Source organism: Trachypithecus francoisi, unplaced genomic scaffold (genome assembly GCF_009764315.1).
Source record: "Trachypithecus francoisi isolate TF-2019V2 unplaced genomic scaffold, Tfra_2.0 Lachesis_group16, whole genome shotgun sequence".
NCBI classification, from domain to species: domain Eukaryota; kingdom Metazoa; phylum Chordata; class Mammalia; order Primates; family Cercopithecidae; genus Trachypithecus; species Trachypithecus francoisi.
Window position 1 is genome coordinate 16,621,773 of NW_022681461.1, and position 19,448 is coordinate 16,641,220.

Sequence of the window (19,448 nt, forward strand, 5' to 3'; positions counted from 1 at the left end):
GATAAGATATAATGCATTCCTAGATAGTTCTATGAAAGTACAATGTGTGAAATTTGTACAATATGCTTACTAGTTATAAGGGAAAGTCCATTTTCCAAAGCAAAAGAATTTATAAAATCCGTGACTGTATTTCTTTTAAGACAATATGTTTCCAACAGTTATTCACAGAAGGCCTTTGTTCTTTTCTTTGCAGTGGGACACTGCCAACCAGTTTAATTCTAGTGAGTGACTGACTGAAGCTAAAAATTTCCTGATTTCTTTCTTTTTGCAATTTTATTACACTTGTAGAACCAGTATTTTTACTTGTATCAGCATTTTTTCTTTTCTTCTAAATTTTACATTATTTACAAAATAACCATAACATTCAATAATATATCAAAATAATTGCACAAATATTGCTGAAGAGAAAAACTGATGTCAACACTGCCAAACCTGAATGTTTCCAAGAGTAAAACAATAGCTTAAAATATTCTTTTTCAGTTGATGTACTGACGTATTGTGTAATAAGTTTAAAAGTCACATAAGTTGAAAGTCTGAAATGTCATACTTATAACCTTTCCTATATATTGGAACTTTTAAGGGTAAATACATGTTTAAAATGTATGAACATCTTAATGGCTCTTTGCAAATGGAAATACAATGAGGAGGCATATAAATTAGAGTGTGGTTAGATAGAAAAATGTTTTATGTATAATTTGATATCTGAGCTGAGTTCTGGGGGAAAAGTAGTTAACTATGTCAAGGTCATGGGGTAGGGTAAATGACTTTCCAGCATGTTTGGGAGACAGAAAATGCATGATATGTTTGAAGAATTGTTAGTAGTTCGGTATAGCTGCAGTGAAAGTCACATATGGCCAAAGAAGTATGGTGGGTGGAAATATGAGTCAGCAGAGAGGCAGAGGATAGAAGCAGAAATCAGAAATATGAACTAAACTAATGGTTGATCTTGATTTTGAAAGCACTGGCAAGTTCCTCAGGGAGGCATGCGATCAACATGACCAGATTTGTTTTCAAAAATATATTTTGGCAGCTATGATCAGTAGAAATTGGAGAAGCTAAAGAGAGACCAGTTAGGAAAATATTGTTGTGATTCAGGCAAGATAAAATAAAGTGATGAAGGGAGGCAGTGACTGCAGTGGTAGGGAAGAGAAAATGGTAGATACTATTTTAGAAGTCAAATCCACCAGAACTGTGACTTGTGCATTTGGATGTGGGGAGTGGGCAATGAGATGATAATATCATTCTCCAGGAGAGAGATAATACAGGAGAAGCAGTTTTATTAGTGTACATGGTGAGGTCATATTCATTAACAACGAGTGAGACACACCTGTAATTATATCTAAGGAGATATAATTCATTAGATAGTTGGATGTATAAATATATGGATTAAATTGAAAACATAAATTTAGGCAGTATTGGTAATAAGGAAATTGGAATGGAAAAGAATATTTGGATCACATGACTCAGGGATAAAATGTAGAGGAAGAAGAGCAGAAGGCGTAGGGCAAATATTTGGGGAGCATAGATATCATGTAACCACAGAAGAAATAGAAAGTATTGAAGACAACATAGAAAAAGCATGGACAGGTGTAAAAAAACCCTTTAGCATTTGATGTATACTACATAGGAAGGCCTTCTAGTTTAAGAGTTAGATGAAGTGAACTTTTGTCTGTTTCTAGGCATGTGGCCATAGACATATCACTTAACATCATTGTAATCTTAAGTTCTCCTATGCAAAATGAGACTATGGCTCCTGCCTGGTTTATAGGTCTATAGCAGATAAGATAATATATGTTAAAGCATCTTGGGAACACTCCAAGTCACCATACAAATGTAAATTTTTATTATTTTCTAGATACTGACATATTTTATCACTTTTGACCTTTCTTCCTTTCTACTAAATGGGATGTTAAGTGGGCTTATAATTTCAACCTTTGGGTATAATATAATCTCTTACATTGAAATAAACATTACTAAAAATTGACAGGACTACCAAATAGTCTAGGTCAAGAACTTGTAAGATACAGAACAGAGGACACACTAAATTTTTCAAGACTTACTATGATATACATGCAAGATCAGGCTGACATTGGATTAGTTCTAAAACAACAACAACAAAACAGTCATTGGAAATTTGGTTATGTGCTTGGCATTACTGTAAGAGCAATTGGAGGGAAATGGGTTTTCTAATTCAAAATAGATGGTTGAGGATAAGTGTAGTCTTAAAAGTATGGCTTACAGCAAGGATTCCTGAAGGCATATTCATACAATGGGTGGAATTCATGTTACTATCTGCTTCCATTTTTTTTTTAACAGCCTTTCATTCCATTTCAGTCCTGTTTGCCTTTTCTCTATTTTATCTCCATTCTAAAGAATTTTTCTGAGCCTGGGAATATAATCTAATGTATTCATTCATTTTCAAATATTAAAATATTAATATTTAAAGGCAATGTTTCTCAAAGAGTGGATCATGAACTACCCAGACTCACTGACTCAGGTGATTTTGACACCCAGTTTGATTGGAGAAGCACTGCTTTTAGAATGTATTTTATTAAACAGAAATGCAAGAATAATTTTCTATTATCTATTATTACAAAAAATGAATGAAACATTACTATAGTGTAATAAAAATAGTGCTTGGAGTAAAAAAAATCCCATTTTTTTTCTCACTGACTAAATGTGTGATATTCTCAGTTTAGTCTTTTAATCCCTTAAAATCTCCATTTGCCCATCTTAAAAATGGATAAATAATAATAAAACCTGCTCAATCTCACAGAGTGGTTTTGAGCATCAAGAGAGACAGATTGTTGGTGAAAGTAGCTACAACAGTGAAATAGGATACCTCTATGTCATTATCTTTATTTTAGCTAATTGTGGAATGTCTTGGGGGAGGAGGGCATTTTAGTACTTTAAGAATTAAACTACATATTTTTATTAATGACAAAAACCTAACCTCTAGATAGCTAGAACATATAAATGCAAATAACAACATATTAATTACACATATTTGAACTATAGAGTTGGGTTTTTATTATTATGAATATATTTCAAGAAAAAAGCTTACAATTATGTCACAATTTCTGGATTGGTGCTCAATAAATATTTACTGAATGGATTAATGCATTTGGAATAGATTTATATTGTTAACACAGAGCTATTCCTTTTTATTATATTTTCTAAAACTTCCTCATAAGAACAGAATATATAAAAACCTTAATGCCTTATTGATGTAGCATCATGCTGGAGTATTAATATCAGCATGACAGCATATCAATAATAATATGACTAATGTAGAGAAATTCTGCCTTGGGGTTTATGCAAGAATCCACTTGGGTTTTACTCTTATGATTTAAAGGGTCATTACCTATCAATTCAATTACAATTTCGTCTCAGTGAAATGAGCATACGTCTGTCAATAACACTGTTTATTAACTCTTTTAAACAAACTCATAATATGCTTAAGAAAATCAGATCTATAACCATTGTACTCCTAAGGGAACAGTTATTTTTCACTCTTGTGGTTGACATTTTATATAAATTCTTTCTAAAATAACATATAAGAGTTACTAAATATGATTTTGCATTAAGGAGTGAGTTTTCTGTTTGGTTTATAGTACTACTGAATACTGTCTAGTCTCTGAATTTAGAGTTAAAAGGAACTGCTATTGATTGAGTATTAGTAAACAGTGTAGACCCTCTTTGCTTCTGTCTCCCTCTTTTCCTCCATCTTGCCTTTTCTTTCTTTCTCTCACCTATTTGTCTATTCTTCACTCCTATCACCAACAGCACACACTGAATATATTCTGTGTGCTACAGAATATGGGATAATAGAAGATACTTTAAATCAGTGGTACTCAACTGAGGATGATTTTGCTCCCCAACAGGCATTTGTCAACGTCTGGAGATAGTTTTGCTTGTCACCCTGTGGGAGTGTTAGTGGCATCTACTGGGTAGAGTCGAGGACACTGCTCAATAAAAGGACAATGAAAAGGCCCTCTACAACAAAAAATTACCTGCTGCAAAATGTCAGGAAGGCTGGGGTGGAGAAACTCTGCCTTATGTAATTTCTGTCTTTACCATATACTCAGTGTTGGTGTCAGCTCAGCAATTCCCTACCAGGTGCTTTTCTCCTGATTCTTCACAACTTCTAATATGGAATTTCCATTAGTAATTGCACATGATGTTTTTCTACATGGAGAAAGTATTGGAGTCTTTGCATGACTGCTTGGAGGTTTCTATTTCTTTCATGGTCATCTTGTGCCACAATGTTTGTTTTTTTTTTTCAGGGGAGTGTACTACAAAAACACTTTCTGTTAAAAATTAATACGAATAGGATGTTTTATATTTTCTTCAGTAGGTGTGATCTTATTAGAGAACAAAAGGTCTGGTTTGTAATATGCAGTGTTGTTTGAGAGGCATTACAGACAGTGTCTGAGAGCACAAATGTGGAGTCCATACTCCCTGGATTTGATTACTGGCTCTGATGCTTACTAGGTATGTAACCTACGTAAGTGTCTTGTCTTCTCTTTAAAATGCAGATTTTAAATAGATTGATGTGGGTTTTGAAAGAATTACCATGATATTTAATTAATACGGTGATGTTATTGATTTAAAGGTACAGCATTATTTTATGCTATGCACCAGAAAAAAGAAAATGCCACCAATTAAATTATTATAAGCCATCATATGTGAGTCATACTCCAATGTCAAAGGTTGTTAAATGTGGAAAAAAATACATCTTAGAACCAAGAAAATGCAGTACGTGTAAAGCATTTAGAACTGTGGCAGACACTGAATATACACAAAATATCCATTAACACTTGAATTGATATATGCACAATAAACCACCACTAGGAAAACAGGCAGTAATGTTCAGAAAGGAGTCCAGAATTGCCACACTGCCAATATTCTTTTTTGGAAAAGAATGTTTTTTTCTTTTTTCTTTACTGCCAATACTTCTATTCACACATGTTTTAAAAGACTATTAATCATTTGAACATGAATATTGATTATGCTACTCTGTAACAAGCCCACTGAAAAAATAAGCACAACCAACTGACTGGAAACATTTTGTGGGATGAAGAATTTTGGTTTGAAATGTCCTTTATGCACTTCTCTATCTGATTTGATTTCATGATCTGTGTCATCATGGCCTGATATTTTTTCCTGACTGCACTGTGTGTGAGAGCAAATCATTCTTGTGGGCTTTCACAGCTTTCTCATGAACATCTGTTTATGTTCCTCTCTTCCTGTTGTATCTTAGTCTTTCTATGTATGCCTTCTCCATCGTAATACAAACACCTAGAGGAAAGACGTGATAATGTTTCCATATACCTACTATCTGGCACAATTTCAGGTACAAACTCGATATACATTTCATACTGTACAAATTTTTAGTCTGTTTTGTGCCATAAGATATAGAAAACATAAATATGCAAGGACTAGAAACTACCTAAGTCAATTGGTGAATAACGTCTACTCTCTAAAAGATACATGTGAGGTCAGAGTTCAGCATGTCGTATTGGAACATAGAAAGCAGCCCAGTTCTGAAAGAGAAAGAATTTCTGGCAGCACTGCTATTAGTCCCATACCGTGGGTCTGAGTGAGCCTGAGCATTTGACCTCTTCCTTTTCTCCATTGTGGAGAGTTTATCCTCTCTCATTCCCTCCTACATCTCATTTTGACATGAGACTAACCAGAAGACAAAGGCAATTTTAGAGGCTTAACAGTTTTGCTAGAGATGACGATCAGCTATCCAAGCCAACCAGAGGTGCATTTCGAGTCATGTCTGTAAAAATTAAGATTATGTCCTGAGGTCTAAGACCGGTGAAGACATCAGCACAGTTGCAGGATAATGGCTAGGACTTTTTTGCCCCATGATCAAACCCAGAAGGAAGAATAATACCTCACAAGGACAGAAAGCTCAACCAAAGGGTTTGAAAATCAAACCAACTTGTTCTAGGATTTTGGAATTCTAGAATACACTCCTAGAATAGAGCTTAAGCCATTATGTATAAACTTTGTTCTCGCTTTACCGGTGAGAGGTATAACTATTGTGTTCAGCTGGGAATGTCTTATTAGATAAGCTGTTAGGGTGCAGCTCTATTCCCACATTGGGTAACACATCAAGGACAACAGCAAATGGCAGGCTGCTAGTTGCCATGTGGTTTATTGAAGCCAAAATACCAACAAACATAATCTAGGAATAGAGCTCACACAGATCTAGAGTTTTCCTGTTTATTCCAGTAGATTTTGGAAACTCAGTCTTTTAAAAAGAAATAGTAGTAAAAAAAAAAAAAACCATAGTAGAAGAAACAATACTACCGATCTAGTATTGATTTTTGGTAAAAGCCTCTGGAATTTTACATCGTAATTAGTCTCCCTCTCAGCAAGAATATTTATTTAAATACCTCCCCATCCTAGTTTTTATTTAGGCAGATGGTTGGAACATTATGGTAATGTATTAATAACAGATGCACACCTTTCCCTGGACTTCACAGTAGGGAGGCTGCTGTCTCAAGAAATTATTAATGGAATTTAAAGTCTTTCACTTCCAGGTCATAGGTTTGAAAAATGTGCCTTTGTTGTATCTAAAAAATCATTACCGTCTAATATGGGTCACGCAACATGGACTTAGTCCAGATTGGGTATATTGGCTATTAATAGGTCGCAATTGTATGTAGACAAGAAATGATTTCTTTTTAAAAGGTATCACAATAATTCTGAATGGTGTTTTAGGACACCCTTACAGCAGCACTGTGATTTTGACGAAGGTTGACCACATTTCCTGGAAGGGTATAGCATCTTTCACAAACATTTGTTTTGTGACAGGGGAAAATAGATGCTTTGGGTAACAATTAGTTTTCTAAAAGGTTGTTTTACTTTCTAAGTGTGCCTTTCAAATGTTATTTAATGATTAATAATACCTTGATTGGAAAAAATGATAATTTGAAATACAGAAGAACTTGGGGCATGAATTATATTATTATAATCTAAAAGGTTACCTGCCTAGAAAATATTATTCATAGGAAACCTTAGGGATTTGGAGAGAAATACAGTGTAAAATCATTTCTTTTAGTCCTTTTCTTAAAATTATCTAAAGTTGCCTGAGAGTGGACAAGAAAGTATACACTGGACTACACTGGGGGTATCTTCCTCTGCAGAATGAAGTTAACTTACTCCCACAATCCCCTATTTTCAAATTAACATAGAGTTAAAATGACTATTTTGTGGCAAATTCTACAAGCTTTAGTGTATAAATTTGTATTATGACTACCACAATCAGGTTATAGACCATTTCATCATCCTTCAAACTTACCCTGTACCTACTCTGTACTGCTTCTTTATAAAAATATCCTTCCCCACCCTATCCTCTGGCAACTACTAATCTGTTTGCTGATATTACAGTTATGTCTTTTTGCAAATGTCTTATAAATGGGACCATATAGTATTTAACCTTTGAGAATGGCTTTTCTTCACTTAGCTTAACAACTTTGAGATCTGTCCGAGTATTGTTTATCAGTAGTTTGTTCTTTTTGCTTGCTGAGTACTATTCCATTGTCTGTAACACTGATTATCAGCTCATTGAAGAACATTTGGGTTTCTAGTTTGGGCACATAAGAATAATGCTGCTATAACCATTCATGTATAGGCTTTGTGTGAACATAAGTTTTAATCTCTCTAGGGTAAATACCTAGGGGTGGAATTGCTGGGTCATATAGAAAGTATGTTTAACTTTGTAAGAGAGACTTTGCCCTTTTGCATCGCTATCTTCACATTATATGCAAGTTCTAGTTGCTCTACTTCCTCCCCAGCCCTTAGTTTTGTTAGTACTTTTTGTTTTAGCCCTTCTGTTAGTGGCTTAGTAACATCACACCGTTGTTTTAATTTGCATTTGCCTAATGGCAAATGACGTTGGACATCTGTACATGTGTGTGTTTGCCATCTATCTGGTTTCTTTGTATATATTTTATGATGAAGTATCTGTGCAAACCTTTTGCCCAATTTTTTTTTTTTAAAGCTGGATCATTTTCTTACTGTTGAGTTTTAAAGTTCAGGATCCAAGTGATTTGTAATTGGTATATTCCAGCCTTTAGCTTCTCTTTACATTCCCTTCATAGTATCTTTTGCAGAACCAAGGTTTTAAATTTTGCTGTTAACATCTATTTTTAAAAATTATTTATGCAGTTGGTGTTTATATGTAAGAACTATTTGCTTAATATAGATTTAAAAAGATATTTTCCTGTGCTTTCTTCTAAACATTTAACATTTTACATTTAGGTCTATGATCCATCATGATTTAATCTTTGTGGAAGGTATGAGGTTTATGTTGATATCCATGTTATTACATGTGGATGTCCCAACAGCACTTGCTGAAAAGGCTATTCTTTCTCCATTGAATTGCCTTGAACCTTGGTCAAAAACTAGTTGGCATATTTGTATAGGTCTATTTCTCAACTTTCTATTTTGTCTTATTGATGTAGGAGCCCACCCCTTCGCTAAAACCACAATGTTTTGATCACCAAAGCTTTATAATGATTTTAAAATTATAAAATGTGAGTCCTCCAACTTCCCTTTATACCAGAATTATTTTGGCTAGTCGAGTTTCTTTGCCATTGCATATACATTTTAGAATTAGCTTGTCTATAGCTATAAAAATAATCTAGCTGTATGAGCTAGCTAATGAAGACAGCCCCTTTCTCTCCTTTAATCAGATAGCATAATTATCTGATAAGACAGTCTGGAAAGATCAAGGAGAAACTAGCATTGCCTACATTTACAAGAGTTTGAAAAGGGAGGGGCCCTGATTTCTAAGGAGGCCGAGCCGTAGACAAAGCCTGGGTTGCTGAAGCTTGCTCACACCACTTGATCATTCACATTGATGATTTCAGATCCTTTCCTCTTGACTTTTTTTTTTCTTTTGAAATGAGAAGCAAAGTAACTTAATGGGCACTCAACAGTGTTCAAGTCTTAGTTCAAGAGTGCTGAGTAATTAGTATAATGTACACGAGGAAAACACTAAGATCCTACGATTTTTCTGCCATGGCATTAGAGGTTGGAAATTATTAGTAAAATAATGGTACAATAAGAGCTATTCCAGGATTTTCCCTTTATCTGCTTTGTCCAGTAAATAGGCCTGTTTTCTTTTGGAGTGCCTGGTTCTAATATATGCGTGACATGGCAAGAGGTACTTGAGGGAGGCTGGAATTTTTAGCTCAGTCGTGATCTAGCGACCCATTGGCAAGATGAGAATATCATCAGATTAGGGGTAGGTAGGTATTTTTGTGAGAATAAAACTGGAACGTAGTAACCACTCTGTGTGTTGTGTACCAGCCATCTCTTACACCCTGTTTCTGATTTTCTCAGCTTCATTTTTCAGTGGATCCAACTGCACTATGGGCTCTGACTAAGTTCACACAGATGTGATCTAACAGTGTCTCACCTCATACTATCTATCTCACCGCTGCTTCAGGGCTTTCCTATTCACCAAGAGCCATGGAATGCTGGAAGATTCTGGAAGTCAACAAGAATTAATGCTCTGTGTACCAAACATTTTGATGGGTAGGAGCTAGCTGAAAATTGTTTTTCTTTCCCCTTTCTCTGTGTACTCAAAGAATGGTCCTGAGATGCGGCTTATATGGTTTCTCAGAGGAAGGTCCCAGGAAATCAAGCAATCAATTGCATTTATTTTCAGCCACCTGATGACACATTTTCAGTTAGCTTCCACTGCATCCATCTTTCCTTTACTCCCTTTGTCTCCTGCTTCTATTCTCGGGTTCTGCAGTCCCTAATTGCACATTAGCACTTAGAGCTATATCTAATGTTTTATTTTCTGGGGAACCTCAGCCAAGTAGCAAAATAACATCATTACTTAATTAAGAGGCCCATGTGAAGTATAATAAAAGATGAGGTAAGCATTTCCAGTTGAATAGAAATATTACATAATTATGTTTAGTTTAATGCAATGAATTTTGTTTTTCTTTTCCTTTCTAATTTAATTTTGACTTTCCCCTTTTCACTGCTATACACTTAAGGGAATTCTGGTCTTCAGTTCAGAAATAGACCTATACAAATATGCCAACTAGTTTTTGACCAAGGTTCAAGGCAATTCAATGGAGAAAGAATAGCCTTTTCAGCAAGTGCTGTTGGGACATCCACATGTAATAACATGGATATCAACATAAACCTCATACCTTCCACAAAGATTAAATCATGATGGATCATAGACCTAAATGTAAAATGTTAAATGTTTAGAAGAAAGCACAGGAAAATATCTTTTTAAATCTATATGCTTTTTAACAGGTATGTGCTCAGGGAATCTGTGCTCAATAAATAGTTGTTAATTACTGTGGGGTTGTTTTAATAAAAACTTAAGCAATATGTAATATGGAGGTAAAACTGATTTTTACGTCTCACCAGAATTACATAACACATTACAAACAGAGTTTATAACATCTTTGGGTCTTTAAAATAGTCGTGTGAGGTAAGCGGGTTTATTTATCTTACATAGGCTGGTAATTGGGGTTCAGGGAGAAAAAGTAACTTGCCTTAGATCACAGAGGAGACAATTGTTAGAACCAGAGTCATGAGTCTACTAAAATTTTGTTATTTCCCCTTGGTCTCTGTTATATCAAGAGTTTGAAATCACTGGGCCTTGTAAATTAGTACATTTGGATTGAATGCACTTATGAACAGTACCTCTAAATACAGTCTGATGTTTCCACTGATGATGTTAAGAATTTTCTAGTTTATACAATGTAATATAACATATGTATGTAACAATGTGAACTTGAACGAATCAGTTCTATAAAAGAAGTTGCATTTCACCTAAGTTTTCATCTTGACATATCCTATGCCCTTTTATAAGTACTTATGATTCTGTCTTATGTATCAAGAAAATGCACTTTTCAAAGCTCTTTGTTTCCCTCCTTCAATCCTTGTACTTCCTCGTTAATGCTTTCATTGGAAAAAACTGAGATTGGCTATTTTTGCAAATAAGAGATGTTTCTGTTCTGTTTGATGAACATAGTCTTGTACTACAATAAGAAAAGTTAGGTTCACAACTCAGATTTGTTGTGATATAATGAGATATATAGGCATAATTGACATATTAAATGCACATACATTATTATAATATATAGCATATACAATATATTTTAGATAACTATATATAGTATTTATATTTTTGTATGTTTGATATATCTGGGCTAATCTTTGTATTATAAAAATTAAATACTAGTAATATAAAATATTTTAAAAGATTTTTGACAAACTACGTTAAATGAAGATACAGTATTTCTTTACTGTAGTATGCAGCATATTTTTTCTCTTTTTGATGGCTGGCATCTGCTTTTAGCTGTGAGATTTCTCAAATGATAGTTGAAGTAATAATTAGTTACTTCGTAGGTGTCAACAAATCCTACTTCAATACTTCCTGTATGTACAATAAAGGAGAAACCGAAATATTTTTTTTCTGTGTGTCAACATTCTCACTCCTCGTAGTTCATTAAATCAAGATGGTATAAATCCCCGAAGACTGAAGTACAAATTTTAGAGCCGTATTGATTTAACCTTCCCTTTGTAAATATTTCATAGTTCTATAATGTGCAAATGCAGTCACTCACAGAACAAAGGATTCTACTTTTCTGTTTTTATGCACGGGGGTAGCTGACAGCTTTTATTATACCATTTAGAAAATAATACATATGAAAATGTGTAAGGATATTTTGTCATTATCATGGATGTCAAGAAGAATTGATGAAACACTGTTTTTAAAACAAGATTTTTGTAGAGAATACTTTAAATGTGTCATTTTCCAAATATAAATCCATTTACCTTTTATAATTTAAATTTTCTTACTGTGTTTTAAAATTATTGACTGGCTCTTCTCAAATAAAAGGCTTTATTTGTTGGCCTTTTATCTCCCGCTCATTGACACTATGGAGAAACTTAGGATTTAAATATGTAATATTTGAGTTACTTTCATAACAGCACACTGTGAAATCATGGTGGTACAAAAATAAATATCTCATTGAAGGATCCATCAAAGAAAAAGTAACCTTTCTCAACTGAGGGTTGGAACTATGGCTGTAAAAATGACAAATATGTTATACTACTGTTTAATATTTTCTCTTTTTAGGCTTTATATAAAAATAAAGCCATAGTCAACACAGTGAATACTGATGTGTCAAGATGTAACAAAATTAGTTTTCTGCTGCCATAGAGATGGCATCAAAAGGAAGATGATTATTTTTTTCTTTTAATACTTACTTTGCTAGGAAGGAGGCAGAGAAAAATGGATCTATGGGTGAATGGTAAGAGCCTGGTATTATGTGATATCACTGTGAACTGCTTTCATTAAACTAAAACTTTGGTAATTACCACACACATACAAACACACACACTTTAGGAAAAGAATATTGTAGACTTTTATAAACTAGCAACTGAGTGCGCTGAAACAGGAATTCAGTCTACACCAAAGCAGATTGTATTCAGAATTCTAGGAGTACAGTGATGAGGTTTACTTATAAAGACAGAGTTTCTGCAAACAAGAACCAGGGCTTTTCACTACTGGGAAAACTTTGATTGGCAGACTTTTCAGTACCTAATTTATGCTGAATTTTATCATATTATTTTTCCATGAAAACAGATATGCCAAAGGAAGACTAATTATATTCCATTGCTTGTACTCTTACTTTTTAAGACTGTATGGATGATTTTTATTTCTGTATCAGTGTTGCATGTATGCAAATGTTCACATATACGTGCAGTGTGTGGTATTGTACCATGTGGTCTCATTTTAAACGAGTTTTATTTTCTTGGACACAGTTTAGGCTTCACTGATCTCAATATTTCTGATAATTCCTTCATAGTGCTTTCTGTAGATGTCCACATTTTGCATCACATATTCAAGTTAGAGCATAGTAAAAGCACAGCTACTTATAAATGTTTCTGCATGCCTGTCGCTTTAATCACTTAGTATGAACATAAGAAATCTCTCTGTTTAGGAAACATAGCCATTTTGTTATCTCAAAGGCTACTTTTTATTAGTTATTTTCAACACTTTCCTTCATACATATTTCCAGGTCAACCCTTGGCTATCTATTCTCCCAATCTATTGTAATAGCTGAAATAGTTACTTATTTCATTCACATTTACAATGTGCCAGATATTATCTCCTCAAGGTAAGTTTGGGCATAGAAAGACTTGTGTCCTGAGGACAATATGCTTTACTTCTCTGCATATCTCACTCAAGTTTTTAAAGTGTTCAGGCATAATGTTCACTTCTTAGAAGAGAAAAATGACTTTACCTGGGCACTTGGAAAACACGTATCTATGAGAGAAAAATGCATACTGTGGGTGTTTGTTTATTCAACATTCAGATGAATGTCAACAAGTTTTAATGGAACGCCTTCTATGTACCAGGCTGTTTCTAGCCATTTGGGAACTGTGAAGAGTAAACAAAACAGATAAAAATATCTGTCCTCTCCCAGGAGCTTGCATTCTCCTGGGGGAAATGGTCAATAAACATATAAGTCATGAAGTAGTTTATGGGGTGTGGATAAGTCCTATGGAAAACAGAAAGAAGAATTATTAGATCAAGATAAGGGCAATCAGGGATGATGGTGGGCTGTGACACTTTTCACTTTTACATGGGATGATCAGGACAGACTCTCTTGGAAAAATGAGCTCTGAGATCTGAAGGAGGCAAGAGAACTAACCAAGCAGATATTTGAGGTGGGACAATTCAGGCAGGAGAAACGGCTAGTGCAATCTGGAGGAGACAAACACAAAGAAGGCCAGTGTGATGGTGGAGCTGCTGAGGGAAGTAAGAGAGGGAGGGAATACAGTAAAAAAAAAAAAAAAAAAAAAAAGGCCACTGAGTGATCTGATATACAGTTTAAAGGAATCTTCTGGCTGCTGTGCTGAGACTAGACCTTCAAGGGGGAAGGGCAGAAGTAGCACATGAGGAAGGCGGCATCAGATAGGCACGTGGAAAATGATGGTGACTTAGACTTGGGTGGCAGCAGTGCAGGTGGTAGAAGTGAACAGATTCTGAATATTTTGAACATCTCCAAAGTTCTTGACACTGGGATGGGAAAGAAACTGAGGAGTTGAACATGATGTCACAGCTTTGGCATAAACCATGGTGAAGATGGAGTTGATACCAACAAAACTGTAGAAGACTGCAGGTGGAATAGGTTTAGGCGGGGAAGGACTAGGAATTCAATTTCAGACAACCAAGTGGAGAAATCAAGAAATCAGCCGGAGCTGAGTCTAGGCTTCCCAGAAAAAGGTATGGGCTAGAGATTTCAGGTTCTGATTCATCAGTACATGGAAGAGATAAGTGAAATAAACCAGACACAGAAAGAAAAGCATTGCATGATCTCACTTATATGTGGAGTCTAGGGGGAGAAAAGATCAAACCTACAGAGATAGAGAGATAGAGAATATAATTACTACAGATGAGAGGCAGGGAAGCAAATGGGAAAATGTAGACCAAAGAATACAATGTAGCAGATAAATGGGAGGAAAAAGTCTGGAGAGCTAAATACAACGGAGTTGTAGTTTATAGTTTATAAAATTGTAATGTGTTGGGGATTTTTGTCAAATAAACAGATTTTAGCTGCTCCTGTTAGAAAAAGTAACTATGTGAGATGATTAATATATTAATCTGCTGCACTATAGTAATTATTTTACTATAATTACTATAATGGATTATTTATTATCCATATGTGTTCCATACTACCATCTTATAAACTTTAAATATATACAATAAAATTTATTTTTAAAAAACAAAACTAAATAGTTTGGATGAGATCACAAATGGGTGTGAGTGTTGATACAGGAAAGAAGTGGCAAATAAAATGTTGAACCACCATTACATTAGCAGGTTGGGGAAAATAAACTTTTCTACTTTCAAAAAGATGTAGAAGGTGAAATAGATGAAAAACCAAGACAGTGTTTTGTCCTGAGAGCAAATAAAGTATATCAAGAAAGAAATGATCAATTGTGGTACATACCGCTGACAGGTCAGGAGAGAAGAGGAATGAGCATTAATATTTCAAAAACTTTAGCAGGTTCAAGTAAAATCATGTAAGGAAATTCCTTTTCTTTACAAGAAAAATACCAAAAAATTTTGAGAAGTAGCAGCACTATCATCATGAAAAACACATCTTGGGAATCAGATGGATCTGGGCTTGGGTCCCAGGGCTGATCCTCATTAGTTTGTGACTTTAGGACAGTCACGTAGCCTTCATGAACCTCAATTTCCTCATCTCTACAAAGCAGATAATAATACCTCCTTCATAAGGTGATTGGGAGGATGAAATATTTAAGTGCTGGCCTTTTTTCTGACATATGAGGAATGCTGGCAAATGATAGTTGCTGACAATTATTGCAATTGTAGTCATAATTACTCTTAGCGCTAATAGTCAAGGCTGCCTCACATGTGGTCTTATCCCACCTACCCAAATGTTCACTATGGTCCTGCGGGATCTTTTAGGTCCAAAAATCCTGCTCATCATCCCCAGAATAGTCTTCGGGTGTGTGGTTTTTTTTTCCCCTCTTCCATTGTTAGTCTATGTATTATCCTCAAGTTAGAATACCTTCCATCCATCTCTGACTATCAGGATCCTACTCATTCTTCAAACCGTTGCTCAGTCTCTGCTCTCTTCTGGGAAGGTTCCTTTATCATCCCAGCCAGATGCAGCCTTAATCTCCTCTGAACTAATCTAACACTAATAACTGCACTATCAATCTACCTTCGATACACACTGCATCAAGAAGACTAATCTGTTTACATGCTTTATCTCTCCAAACTGCAGAGCAAGTTCTAAGAGGTTAGAGATTTCTGTGCCTCTTCAAAGGCACCATTATGGTAATACACACAAACCCTCAATGTTGGTTGACAGATGATGATGCCGCTTCCCTGGGGCTGGTTTCATAGGAGGACTCTGCTCTTCTTTTGAGGGCTAGAGTTTAGATTCTTTTCTATTATTACTCAAAGAATCTTTGGAAATTTAGAAGTCTTTTTAAAGAAGGTGTTCTTATGGTAAAAAATAAAAATGCTGTGAGACCTTAGGTAAGTAACTGTACTTCTCAGGATTAACAGGGATAATAAAAAGGTGATCTTTAGGACTACATGAGAAAGTATATGTAAAAATGCCTAAGATACCCAACACAGAGAAAGACTTAATTATTTGCTGTTATTATTTATTAAAGTACATTTTTGTATACAATTTTGTGGTTCTACAATATGAGTATTTCAGACCCAGATTTAAGTAAAATTTAGTAGGGTCCTTGTCTGTGCTAGGTGTTTTTTTTATGTTGCCATATTTAATTCCTAAAACAATCTTACAAAGTTTGAAAAGTTTTTTCTTTTTAAATAATTAAGCCATATGATTTTCAGAATGGCTAAGCAACTTGCCTAATGTCACACATTTGATGTCTCCAGATTCCAAGTTTCATGTTCTTTCATTTACATTAATAATAATTCTAATATCAGTACTCTATTCAACTGAATTTGAATAGAGCATTATACTCAGTTAATCATGTATCACATCATTTTATCACCAAAGTACACCTATGAGGTTGCTGCCAGTGACTCCATGGAGATTAAAGAGTGTCAAGTCATTGCCCTAGACCACACAGGTAGAAGTTGTAGAGCAAGGATTTAAGGCCAAATAGTTCTAATTTTTCTGCTGGTGGTTGTCCTACTCCTTTACAACATCCATCATTTCAGGGGCTTATTCTTACCAAATAAGAGTCAATGTGAGTAGGGGGAACATACACATTTTGTTTCAATGTGACACTGTAGATTGCTCCTAAAATGTCACAGGCTGGGAACCACTAACCTAAGATCTCCTTTTGATTTTTAATTGAGTCGCTCCTGAAATGTCTTCAGCATCTTTAACTCCCTGTTCTTTCTCTTCTTTGCCTCAGTAACTCCCATGCATTCTTCAAGCCTTAGAATAACTGGAACCTCTTCTGAGAAGCTTTTCTTTCTACTTCCAGTCTCAATGGGTGCTGGATTTCAGGTGTGTGCCCTGGGCAAATCTCTATTACCCATCAATCACAAAGTTCTCCCGTTTTTTTCCCTCCACTAAAGTAGGTCTTTAAACTTCTGCCATAGAACCTAGAACATGAAAGGTGCTTAAGTAAGTTTGTCCACTGAGCAATTAATAAAAATTACTTCCTGTTAGCATATTTTACTATTTTTCTGGAGTCAGTGATTTATTCTCAAGCAAAAACATTTCTTTTCTCTACCATTGGATTGTGCTTCTCCTCTGCTCCCTACTCTCAGGTGGTTTCCCTGTCTCATCTGTGTTGGGAGCAAGAACTTCATTTCGATTAAGGAGATTTTATCACATCATTTTGAATTTCCCATGTTACTTCCTTTTTTTTTTTTTGACCGAGTCTCGCTCTGTCACCCAGGCTGGAGTGCAGTGGCATGATCTCAGCTCACTGCAAGCTCTGCCTCCCAGGTTCATGCCATTCTCCTTCCTCAGCCTCCTGAGTAGCTGGGACTACAGGCACCTGCCACCATGCCCAGCTAATTTTTTTGTATTTTTAGAAGGGATGGGGTTTCACCATGTTAGCCAGGATGGTCTCCATCTCCTGACCTTGTGATCCGCCCGCCTTGGCCTCCCAAAGTGCTGGGATTACAGGAGTGAGCCACTGCACCTGGCACTTCTTTATTCTTAAGCTACCAGCATCTCTGCTCATTCCGGCTTTGGCAAGTGACATTTTCTCCAAAAATGAGTTTTGTCCCTTTTTGTTTTTATCTGAATTCCTGGTTGGCTTTGTCTTTGGGTGGGGTGTGTGTGTGTGTACATATATTATATATATATTTTTCCCTAAAACACTAACTTCTTGATTAGCTAAAACTATGTCCTTAACTCTCATTAATGGAATATTACATAAATAGAAAATCAAGCTAATGCTGTGACAGTCCAATTTTCCTCTGAGGATAAAAGTTCATATTTTTATGAAGGGTCTAGTAAAGTCCATGGAACATAGACAAACTTTCTTTACTATTTTTTTAAATTGAGCTTTAGAGGTTCAGTGTCTTCTTCAAGGTCCCTCAGCAAGAAAGTTGTCAACTTGATATGGGATGAGAGTTAGTCATCAAGTCAATGAGCTTTTCACTCTGATTTTCCAGTGGTGTGTGTTTTAGCAGCAATATGATGTCCACTGGGGGGGGTTCAAAACTATAAATAATTTGGTCCGTTTGTAGACATAATTTTAATTAAAAATTTTCATCCATTTAGCTCTATAAGTCTTACTAAATTTGAAGTATTAATATTGGGGGTAAGAATTAAGAAAGAAGGCATTAAAGGTATAGAATCTACCTTTTTAAAGGCACTATAAAGCACCTTCCTAGAGGCAGTTTCTTCTTCAGAGTGAATAATACAGCTGGAGTGGCATTTAGCTTAAAGCCCTGGCAGCTCACTTTTCTGGCTGTAAGGCATAATTACGGCATTGGACACAGTGCAGTGGCTACAGTAGGGATAATGCTTGCAAGCCTTTCATTTATGTGGTTTGAAGTCAGAATGAAGTTCTCCAGATTTCTTTTTGATGCTTATCTCTAGACAGATCCTTTCCATTAATTGGTGTATGCTTTCCCTCAGTGGATATCAGTTGAAAAACATAAATGTTAAATGACTCACTTTCATCCCAGAGAACATCTCCCACATTTTAGAATGAAACATCATAATTGAGAATCAACAACATTTTTATTTTGTTCCTAATGGACAATTAAAGCCAAACTCTTAGGAACTTGACATTCTTGAAAACCACCGTATGACTTCATTGAATCTATTTCTTGAATGTTGAATTAACATAAAGACATTAAAATCTAGGAGTAAATGATCAAGATGAGAAAACCTGAGGCATAAAATAGGATGAAATCTGAATTATAGAAAAAGTTCTTAATTGCTTGAAAGATACAATTTACAAACTATTATCAGCTGTCAAAGATGATTATGTTTAACATGGGGTTTGTGTGCAGCTCAGGGGAGATCCATAAAGAATTCTGAAATTATGGTTTAGTCAAATGACGGCAAATAGATTTTTCACTTGTGGATCAACTCAGGATGATTGGAGGAAGCTTCCAGGAGTATTTTCTTTAAAAAAGACCTAGAAGTTTCTTCTGTCCTAGTAGGGAAGAGAGTGCTACGGGTAAGCAGCAATGTGTATATAGTGGGTGCAGGAAGTGAGAGTGACATATATACTACCAGCTTGCAGTTGTGGACCTGAACAAAGCCTCTGGTTGGTTCTGGAAAGATCATAAATCCATTTTATTACTTCCAAAATTATCTAAATATATTCTAGATGTTTCCTTACTAATCCTGATAATTATACTCCCATAATTTATCTTAACTCTCCTGTTTCTCAGATTAAATTTGGGGCAGACATCTGCAATATGCCAACTAAATGCAGAACAG

General features: G+C 35.2%; 1 long non-coding RNA gene across 1 annotated transcript in view; it reads right to left on the reverse strand.

Annotated features, from left to right (window-relative positions):
* Nucleotides 1-15,949, reverse strand: part of LOC117099308 — a 59,229-nt gene extending 43,280 nt beyond the window's left edge. The window contains exon 1 of the long non-coding RNA XR_004443756.1: nucleotides 15,609-15,949. This is a non-coding gene — a long non-coding RNA (uncharacterized LOC117099308). The remainder of the gene's footprint in view (nucleotides 1-15,608) is intronic.
* Between the last annotated feature and the right edge of the window lie 3,499 nt (nucleotides 15,950-19,448).